We start from the raw sequence: 11245 nt of genomic DNA on the forward strand, positions 1-11245 counted from the left end.
GTTTTGAGTTCCATTGAATCAATAGTCTCCAGTTTACTCTATCTGGATTTTTGGCAGACCAAAAAATCTGGGCACTTGTGGATTCATTTGTATTAGCTTGCGTTTCTCCCGGTGGCTTCCATCAACTCATGTGAAGTGATAATAAGCCCCTGGGAGAAACACAACCTAATACAAATGAATAAAAATGAATGAAATAGTGCCCAGATTTTTTGGGCTGCCAAAAATCCACAAAATCAGGGTAAGCAATGTACCTATTCGACCTGCAATTTCCAATGTTTTAGCCAAATACCACTTATGGGCTAATAAGTTAAACGTCTTATTCAACAATTTTTCCAAATTTTCCTCGAAATAGGGAATAAAAAATTTACAGGAACTTTTGAACGTGTTGTCTAAAGAAATAGTCACCCCCAAGTGCCTAATGGTATTATTGAGGTCACAAATTTATTTCCCAGTGTTCCAAGATCAGAAGCTCTAAATCTTACGGAAGTTACCCTTGTTAAAGTAAGGGTTCCTATCTCGGTGATTTTTTAATTGTGCTCCTCCTTAAAAGTGTGTGTTGAACAAAAAAGTTCTGTGTTTAATGGCAAAATATACCAACAACAAGACGGCTTGGCTATAGGCTCTCTGCTTTCCCTGCTACTAACAGACTGGAGATTTTTAAAGGGCCTGGAGATTTTAAAGCAACTAATGTTATCCTCAGAGAATCCCTTTATAAAAAATATCCTCTGCTGGTATAGATATGTAGATGATGTTTTCTGTGTCTGGACGGGCTCTGACAGACAATTAGACAGTTCTTTGAATTTCCTCAATTCCAGAGATAAACATATAAAATTTACCATGGAATTAGAAGCAGATGGATGCCTCAACTTTCTAGACTTAACTATTGTAATTGAAAACAATAGTTTGATTTTTCCATTTTCAGAAAACAGTGTTATACAGACCAATTCATTCACCATAATTCTAGGCACTACTCTCAAAAATTATCAGCCTTCCACACCATGTCACACAAAGCATGCTCTATCCCCATATCTAAAGAGAACACACTTAAAGAACTCAGCATCATAAAACAGATTGTAGTGAACAATGGATATAGAGAATAAACTTTACAATAAGAAACTATCCCGTTTAGTCAAGTAAGCCATGTATAGTTCTCCCACATCTGTAGAAAAGCAGCACAGTGGCGGAGCTTCCCTTTTCTTGGCCACTTGTCATTAAAAGTGCAAAGAATCCTCCCAACAGAAAAAGTGAGGCCAGCCTTCTATAATAAAACAAAAGTAAGCAATCTGTTATACCACACGAAGGACCAAGTTGAACCCCTACACAAGAGTAGGGTGTACAAACTCCTCTGCAAAGACTGCAACCGGATATACATAGGCCAGACGGGAAGGAGATTTGAGACGAGAGTAAAGGAGCACCAAGCATGCTTTAGAAACAACATCTCCACTTCACTCTTCACCAAACACCTCAGAGATTGTGGACACAGAAGCGATTTCATCCCCAAAATCCTGCACATTGAGAAGAAAGGCCACCACCTCGATGCGCTGGAGCAATTACAAATCCTTTAGAACATGAATTACAGAGAAGATGTTTTGACCAGCAATTTTCTTTACACTTCACGTTCCCTGTTATTTATTTCCCTCACCCCTCTACCAACTAAATTGACACCAAGCAAACCTTTTCAACAATGTAGTAACCCCTCCAAGCCTGCTACTTAATCACCTGACTAATTACCCAGTGCCGTTCTCCCAGTTTACATTACCCATTCTCCCACTCCTCTGCCAACTAACTTGATGCCAAGCAAACCTTTCTCAACATTGTATTGATCCCTCCTCCCAGCCTGCTAATTTATCAATATTACCAATCCTCCTCCTCCTCCACCCCCTCTTCCAACCTCAACCAAGCCTTGCTTTCCTCCCTCCTTCCTCTTCCCCTCTGTCCAGATATATATATTCTGTGTTTGACCTGTATTTTTACCTGTGAATGTTATACCATAGCGAAACCTAGGTTGTAAAAAAAATTTTCTGAGTGGAAAAGCCAAGTTGTTTATTTCAATAGGTCTAACCTTGTTGGCCTAAGTTCTTTTCTATACAGTTCTTCTAAATATTCCTTCCATCTCTCTTGGGTCTTTTCTGTTTCAACTATTAACTTACCCGTCTTATCTCTAACTGTTAACACAGATCCCCCCTTTTTACTTCCCTGTAGTGTTTTAACCTCCTTGCATAGTGCACCAATTTTACCCTTTCTCCGCAAACTTTCCATATCCTCGCACTGCTTCTTCCACCATGCTTCTTTTGTTTTATTTATTACCCGTCTCAATTTAATATGTAATTCAAAAGCAGGATATGGTTTAAAAATAAATAAGAAAAAACATGATCCATTTTCAATATACATCAGGAGGAAATGATAAGGGAGACATTGGCACGTCTGGAGAGTGTAGTTAAATTAGGTGGGGAAATCTTCAAAGCAGTCGGATTTGATGATGAACAAGCATTAGTTATCCAACTGGCCGAAGATTTCCAATCATTACTTGGCGCATTGCATCATCAGTGTGATAGATATAGGATGAGAATTAATCATAACAAAATGATGGAAATGAGAGCCTCAATAAATAGAAATGCAAAGGTAAACAAAGTTAGGGGAAATATACTAGAACAGGTAGAACACTCCATCTAATCAGAGGTATTTTAGAATAAGGTGGGCAAAGTTATAAGGACATTAAAAGAAGAATTACATTTAGTATAGATGTTTTTATTAACAGCTAAGAATTTATGACAGGCACCTTAGGTGAAGATAAAAGGATAAGCAAATGCATAAAGAAAAGACCAGCGAAAACTCTAATATTGAGCATAATTATACATGACTTGAAAATCAGGTCACTGAAGTAAGAGGATAAGCATAGATTGAAGACTTTTGAAAATTGCAATGCCATGTCACATGTTGTCTTCATTGCTGCCATTTGCAAACAGAACATGTTTCAATTTGCAATAAATGCCGCAGATATAGCCATCAAATCAATGAAATTCTAACCATACATGCGTTACACTTTAAGCTAACAACATGACATAAAATTAATATTGCACAATAAGTTATGCAAATAACAATTAATGATGACTTTTCATTGAAAAGCCATTGTAGATTGGTGAATTGTAAAAATTACAGAACCACTCTTGCTGTGCCACTGATGAATGCGTTCATTATGTGGAGACATTCAATCTATTTTCAGATGAAAGCATAGTATGCATGATAGCATTCTGTGCAACACTCATGTGCTGAGTAAGACTTTTCACAGAAGCAACAGCCTCTTCATGCAGTTCAAAATCCAAGGACAAACTCATCCATATCAGCATGAAATCATGACCACTAATACTGAACTGCTAACCTGAATTTGAAGAGCATATTGAGAAAATGAATGAATATAAATACATATATTTGTGTGCATGGGTGGACCAATTTCACTGCAAGTTTTGAGTTCATTCAGGAGAATAAGCTAAAAGCTGCACATATAAAATTTGAGTGGCAGCAGAACCGAAATGCAAGTCTTAATTCGCTAGTAGTATCAAATGTGGTTATTGAGTAAGTATTTATGCATTGAAATGAGGGGAGGCAGCCTCAGTAGGTCAAGCCGGCTCCCTACGTGGTGGGTGGCTAACCACAACAGGAGGCTGAGGAGAGATTCCTCTGAGGGTGGTGCCCACGAGATGCAGATGGGTGCCAGATGCAACAAGAGGACTAGCCACCACACTGAAAAATCAGCGAGAGGCACCACCCCTGCTAAGGAGGTCTGAGAGGGGGAGGGCCCTTGGGGCAAGGTACCTGCCATATCTGACTAACTATGGGCAACATGAGGTAAGGGAGTTCCCAGACATTGCAGTACCAGGAGACAATATGAAAGCACTCAGTCGACCCAGGGCTGAAGAATGGAAAGCTACAATATCCTAGAAGTTGCAAAACATTAGGGAATAAGGTACCTAGCAGTCAGTTCAAAAACCAAAGAGTTCAATGTGAGCAACAGAAAATGGTTGTTTATCTTAAAGAAGATGGAGGAAGGATTGTAAGAAGGTTATGTTAATACTACAAGAGTTCTGGCAAAGTTATGATATAGATTACTCTGAGACACTCAGTCCTATACTGCAAAGAAAGATTTTTTACAGTCGTTGGACTGGTTGGCAGCTATCACGCTCCTCATAGATTTTAATCATCTACACGTTGTTTTATGGTGGTAGAGTATGTCACTGATTGTGGTATAGGATGTGTAGCCAATATTACTGCTGGAGATTGACCCAATGAATTTTCAATAGCCACCTAGAAGACTATTGTTCAAATGTTTCTAGCTTTCTTTACTCTGATGTTCCAAAAAACCATATGATTCCTTAAGGCAAAGTTTGAGGCAAGAAAATGTAAAATCTTTCCAGACTTTACTGGAGTTAAATGTATCCTTGAATCAAGTGTCCCATCTGATATAATCAAGTATAACATTGTTGGTAACATTGTGCATGATAACTGCCCTAATCATACAGCAAATATAACCAAAAATTTTAAAGTGCCCTTATTGATATTTAGATAATTTATTTTGGTCACCACATTTGTCAGACCTCAATTCAATTAAAAACCTCTGGATTTTGATGTAACAGAAGTAGTCTAATGATAATAAAGAAGCATTAGAAGTCCATGCCCAAAAAGTGTGGAACTCATTGTGGGTTATTTATAAAAAGGTCTATTACAAATGGGCTGTAATGTGTGATATAGACCAATGGAGGCATAACAAGATTTTAAATGTTTTCTTTAAACATCTGGGTACAAAGTTTTCACTTCAATTCAATTATAAATATGTTTCTTATTTAACTCAAGTAATCCCCCATAAGAATTTCTTATATAATGTGGAACGTGTTAAAATTATCTTTTCTTTCTTTAAATAACCTTCAGGAATAACATGACATATACGTTTCTATTAGATTCTAATATGAATACTTATTAAATGGAATGAGTCAAGAAAATATTAAAACTTAAATTCTATAAAGGCAGTGTCATTATATAATGGTACAACCTAATATTTGAAATGTAATAACAGATATCCTTTTCAAAAGTAAGATGCCCATAATTTATTACGAGTTTTTTCTCCAGAAAAATGAAAGGGGAATACATTATTTTACAATTAACACTTGAATGTAAGTGTCCTCCAATGAAAGGGAATAGACATTACTGATATTTCAAACCTGTTCTTAATGACAAGCAGTAAATTCAGAATCTTTTCCGAATACTTTTGTACACAAAAAAAGATTTGGTGGAGTAGCACACTTTGTTACCATCATGCACTCATACTTTGTTTAAGTCGTTCAAAATTATTCTGTTAAAAGTTGTTGCCAGATATAACATGTAACTGCAGAGGATGGATGGATATTATGGATATGAATATTAAACACCGGAAATTTATTTTCCCATTTTCAGAAAAATAATTGCTGTTTATTGTATGCCAGAAAATATTCTCAATTACTTAAATTGGTTGGGGAGTAAAAGCAGAAATAACTGTGACAAGATAATGAAAGTGGATCGTGGTAGTCCAGTGAGTAGAGCGTTGGACTGCTGACCGGAGTGTCCCGGGTTCCATTCCCGGGGAAGGCACTCTGGGCACCTACAGCTACACCCAAGCTATGTGATTTTTCGGGTACCAGATCTTCCTGGGAAACCATAACCGGCACAGGGAAAGGAACTGGCCCCCCTACCCTGATGTGTGAATTTTACACAGCGTCGGGCTTAAGACTGGGTGAACTCTACCATCACCTACTAAACCGACCCTCGGGTTGATTACTGCGTTTTTGGTGTTTTCTTAAGATAGTGAAATGTTATAAAAGAATGTTTTATTTCATTGGGAAAATAGAAATGGAACAATTATTAGATGTTCCAATAAAATTTAGCAATTAGGAACTACGAGTATAATAAGTAGAGAACCATTTGCATAAATTTATGAAAAATGAGTTTGAACCCCAATATCAATCCCAAACTACCCACTATGCTACAAGCACAGCTACTTAAGCTGCACTAACAAAAGCTGAGTTTGGTTAATAGCAGTTTTCATAATCACTTGATAAAAGTAGTCAAGAAGGGTTTTGAGTGATAGCAATTACAACACAGTTAATTACAGCTGCTTAAGACAATGAATGCCAATGTAATCGCCCAAAAATATGGGAATCTAAGGTAGACAATTGTACTTGGAGACAATTTCACCGTAACTTTGCATAACCAAGTATTCTAACATGCTGCTAATATAAGGGATCCTCACGAAATTGGTTTGATTGCAGAATTAGATCGCGTGCAGTGTAGAGGAGCTAGATTTGTAAAATGCCATCATGATAAACTTAGCAGCGTATCCAAAATATCAGAAGAGCTATGCTGGGAATCACTCATAAAATTACAGATTAAATCTCTCACATGAATTGGAAGGATGTCTCTTTAGCAATGATGTTGAAAATGTATTATTACCCCAATCGTACTACGTTAGACAAGATCATGTGAGTAAAATTAAAGAGATTAAGTGTAGAACAGATAGATTTAAGATGTCACTTTTTATTGTGAATTCAATAACAGACCAGAATAACATTGGCCGACCTCGGTTGGGATAAAAATATCAGGTCAAAATTAGTCTGGGGTGTTTTCACCCCCTGCCACACACTCTAGTGATGGCTTGCAGGATACTAAAAAAATACTATAAACATATCATACTCTATGGACAGAATCATAGTGTATTGAAATTTAAATAACAATTCCAAAAACCGTAATTCTGATGATATTCCAGTCATAATACGAGGCATGTTTTTAATTAAGTACCATTTTGAAATTAAAAAAAACAAATATACTCGTACTTTATTTACAATTTTACTTTTCATGAAAGTCTATACCTCAATCCACTTTTCTACATTATGTTCACTAATACTGAGGCACTTTCCGCACCATAGAGCCAGTTCTTGAATCCCATACTCATTGAAGTCTGATGACTGATTTGACAATCACTGCAACATGGTCATTTTGACCTCATCATCATTATCTTGACACTGACCATCCACATTCACCTTCAAATACAAAAACACGTGGTAGTCCCTTGGCCCTAGACTAGCACTGTAAGGAGGGTGATCAAGTTATTCCCAGCCAAATGATCCAATGAGATCTTGAATTTGACAAGCCATTTTTGGATGGGAATTGTCATGGATCGAAACAATCCCCTTACTTGGCCATCTCAATAAGCTTTAAGCCATTTCCGAAGCATTCCATTACTCATAATATTTTCTCCATAAACTTCACTGATCTGATGATGAATTTTAGCCACTTTCATGCCTTTACCACTATGAAAATGAATCACAGTGCACATTTCACAGTCGGCTGGACTCTTAATTAGTGGACGCATTTTAAAAACTCACAAACAAACCTAAACACTATTGAATGTTCCTGTAATAGCATCCGTGGCTTCCTAACAGATGTAGGTACACAGCGAGCATGTGCTAAATGCTGACTGCATCACTGCAGCAGCCAGATTTTAAAAAGATACTAACTAAAAAAATACACCTCATACTAGAAACAGATATTATTAATGTAATTCATACTAATAAACAAGACATTAAGTCCAATACCATGGAGTCAGTTTTTTGGAGGACTTTTAAATCCCACAGTGCATACCCTTTACGTTAGATATTGTTGAGAGAGGAAGTTGCTGGGGAAATCCAGAAAAGGCAGAGAATATTGATGGAGGAAATTTTGAAAGCCAATTGGATGTTGAAGGCCACAATACATGGGAGAATGTTGGGTAAGTGGGGTAGAGGAAGGGACAGATTAGGCTTTTTTAGATAGCATGAAGGCAGATGGAAGTGTAAAAGAAATTAATTGAGATATACGAGATAATATAATACAAAATATGATAATATAGAACAAAAAGAAGAAGTTCTCACAATGTGCAGAATAGCCTCTAAGGAACACTTAAAATTTACCTAAAAATAAACAGAATACCTTAAATAAAAGGAACTTGTACACAAAACATGCATTGTGTACTGTTGTACCCATTCTATACATACGCATGCATAACTTACAAACATATGCACGGTATATATTGCATAAAATTGTGCATAAACACTGAATACAATTGGGTAAAGTCAAGTTTGGACAAATTTTGTTCATTAAAAAATGTTTCATACAATTTTTTCAGACCACAGACTCATTGTCCCTGTCATATTGTCACTCCGTTGCAAAACAGAGAATGAATGAAGAAGCAATTGTAATGCTTCTTCCTATCTCAACTACCTTTTCTGTGGTGTTAACTCTCACACTGAATGCTCTAAAATATGGGTTTTAAAATGATCCTGGCCATTCTATTTTGTATTTTGGTGCAGTGGGGAAACACCAAGGATGCAAGGGCAGACCCCTGCTGATATCTGTAGACCTTTTGCATATTCCTACAAGTTCCACTGAATTCACACTCGGCTTCATCTTGACCAAACTTGATGGGTCAGTGCATAAACAATTGAATAATTTATCCAGAATTTTGATTACTAATTCTCAAATTCTAAATTCACTAGCTGTTCGTCTGAAGTCCATCCTTCCATCTGGCTGGAGACCATGATCCCCTCTATTCATTGCCTGCTTGAGTCCAGAGCAAGTCCCTGTTCTGCCCAATCCCACCACCACTATTTATCCTCAAAATACCACATATTTATTGTCGGATGGGTCAAGAGGTTTTCTGACCGCAATTCAACAATGGAAAAATGGAATATTGTAATTTTTCCATTTCTGACATAAAAAGCCTTCAATATGAACTTTTACTGTATGTCAGTGGAGACCATTCCAATATAATACATGTAACAAATTTCCATTCTGAAATCCTGGCAGAAAAGTTAAAAATTAAGCATTTTAAGCGTGAAGAGTTTCAATGCAGGGAATGAGACAAGTAATTTAAGATAAGAGGCCCCATTCTCCATCAAAGAGCAGTTATTGAGCAATGCAATCTTACCACATAGTGTTTCTGAACATAAATACTACTCCCCATGCATTGCCAGACACCAAATTTCATAACGTCATGAGATGCCCAGAATAACCATTCAGTCAAAACTCTTCCTTTGTGATCCAAGTATTGTTGCTCAGCCCCTCAGAGTGTTGCCGCAGCAATTGCTAAAAAAATGCCTAAAATTTCTGCCCAGGGGTTTATTGCTAAATAATTTAATTTCGTGATAGTCCCTGGTCCCACTAGAAAAATGGTCCCATGACAGCAGTGAGAGGCCCTAAAGAAGAACGTTCCTTGAGAAAGCTCCCTCACCCGCTTTCTCTTTATTGCATATAAATATCCATTCCATCATAAATAAAATTCCCAACATTAAACTCCTCTTTCCCAATTATGTTGCTGATGTAGTAGCTGACTGTGGGTACCAGGACTACTATAACATGACGCGCACAGTAACAACGAAGGACAAGCATTGATTGACTGGGAGAAATGGGCCATCTAGTCTAAACACATAATTAAACAAAATATACTTGATTCATAGTTCAGAGTGCCTTGATCGATTAATAAATCTTTAATTCAAAGTAACTAAACTAATTTTGGCTTACACTACTAGTTTTTATAATTTGCTCAGTGGTTTCTGATTTCTATTCTAAAAAACTTATATATAAAAGTAAGATAATGATTACTACTATGTAACAGGTTCTTTTTGTACTTTAACTCGACCATGAGAAGATATAGTCTACCCCATTTACTACAAATATTATTTAAAATGTGAAGTAAAATATCAAACATGGAATATTACAATGTAATTTATACACGGGGTTGTTATCAAAGGATTAATGTTACTCTTTTAAACGATAAAAAAACACCATAAAGTGATCCGCACAAAAAAATAAAATTACAAATAAATTTTAAAGCTTTACATATGCTTTCAGTACAATATTTGAATATGAATTATATGTTTTTGAGAATACAACAAAAATAATGATCAGGCACCCATTTCGTGAAAACGGCACATAAATGTCAATAATTTTCGAGGAAGGAACCAATAAGTCGTCATTTTAATTCTTAGGGATGAATAGAGCATATTTTTGGGATCGTGAAAAAAATGAGATGTTACTCTTATCTCATTACCTCTTGATAATTGAGCTAATGGTTATCAACATTTTTCTCCCAAAAATTTTGCTAAGACAATAAAAAGAATTTTTTGGTACTAAAAGGAACATTATAACGGCAATGCATATTTTCTGGAATTGTCATATTATGACTGATTAAGCTACAAAATGCTTTGAGAATTGGTTGATTAGTAAGTGAGATGTATATTATTTAATACGAAATTGCACCTTGCAGAAAACGGCAGACATTGAAAGTATACCTTAACTTTGACATATTTTGCATCAAGCACTATTAAAGCTAGATAGTTAAAATTTGGCAAGGGGAATAAGTTCGGTTAGGGGTTGTAACGTAAGAGAGTCTTAGACCGTAAGAGATCAAAATCTTAGGTGATACATGTTATGGCTTACTTGAACCGACATGGAATTACCACAAAAGACAACTCACATTAAATAAAAACAGTAGTACATCGAGTGGGTATGTGGTTTAAAACAGAACAACACGTCATTCCCCATATCATTCTCTAAAGTGGTTTGTTTCCGATAAAGGCAAACAAAATAAAATATCAAAACAGGATTAAAACCTTAGATTACTCAATTTTCATGCATGACATTAAGTTATTCCAAATTTTAGCATTTTATATTCCAGATCCTTAAAAATTTAACGTGTCCGGCATATCAAAAATTGCCGAGTTCGTTAGCGCAAGTACTCGAAAATAGTGGTGACATCATTTGAATAACAGAATACTCATAATATGTACCTTGCCCAGAATCCTACGAAGCCCTTCAACTCTTGTTATGATATTAGCCTGGAAATGAAGAAGTGGAAACCTTGAAAGGAGACTGCAGAAAACAAACCCAATAGGCCAAAATTCCACTGACAGCTAATTATTGACCTTGCAGAAGAGAACAGCAGAAACAGTTACGGTTAGTCTGTCGATATATCGTTCGGAATCTTTGCGGAGGTTCCCATGCTTGAGTTGTCGATAGGTTAACAAAGATAGCAACACATGAAGTATATAATACAATGTTTATCTGGCTATAATAAACTAATACGTATCTTTTAAGTATTATTTTAAATAATCTAATTTTTTTGAGCGATTTTAATAATATGACAAATTTAGGTACCACCTTATAGTATAATAGCAACTCTCCA

The 11245-nt window shown here is 36.1% G+C and overlaps 1 protein-coding gene across 7 annotated transcripts in view; it reads right to left on the reverse strand.

Annotated features, from left to right (window-relative positions):
- Positions 1 to 11051, reverse strand: part of Snap25 (Synaptosomal-associated protein 25kDa) — a 513578-nt gene extending 502527 nt beyond the window's left edge. For 5 of the 7 annotated variants that reach the window (XM_071597946.1, XM_071597952.1, XM_071597951.1 and 2 more), the window contains exon 1: positions 10851 to 10979. The gene's annotated coding sequence lies outside the window, so the exon portion shown is untranslated. The other 2 variants (XM_071597947.1, XM_071597944.1) reach the window with 1 other exon arrangement.
- Positions 11052 to 11245: the final 194 nt, after the last annotated feature.

Source organism: Hetaerina americana, unplaced genomic scaffold (assembly GCF_022747635.1).
Source record: "Hetaerina americana unplaced genomic scaffold, ioHetAmer1.1.p SCAF_9, whole genome shotgun sequence".
In the NCBI taxonomy this organism is placed as follows: domain Eukaryota; kingdom Metazoa; phylum Arthropoda; class Insecta; order Odonata; family Calopterygidae; genus Hetaerina; species Hetaerina americana.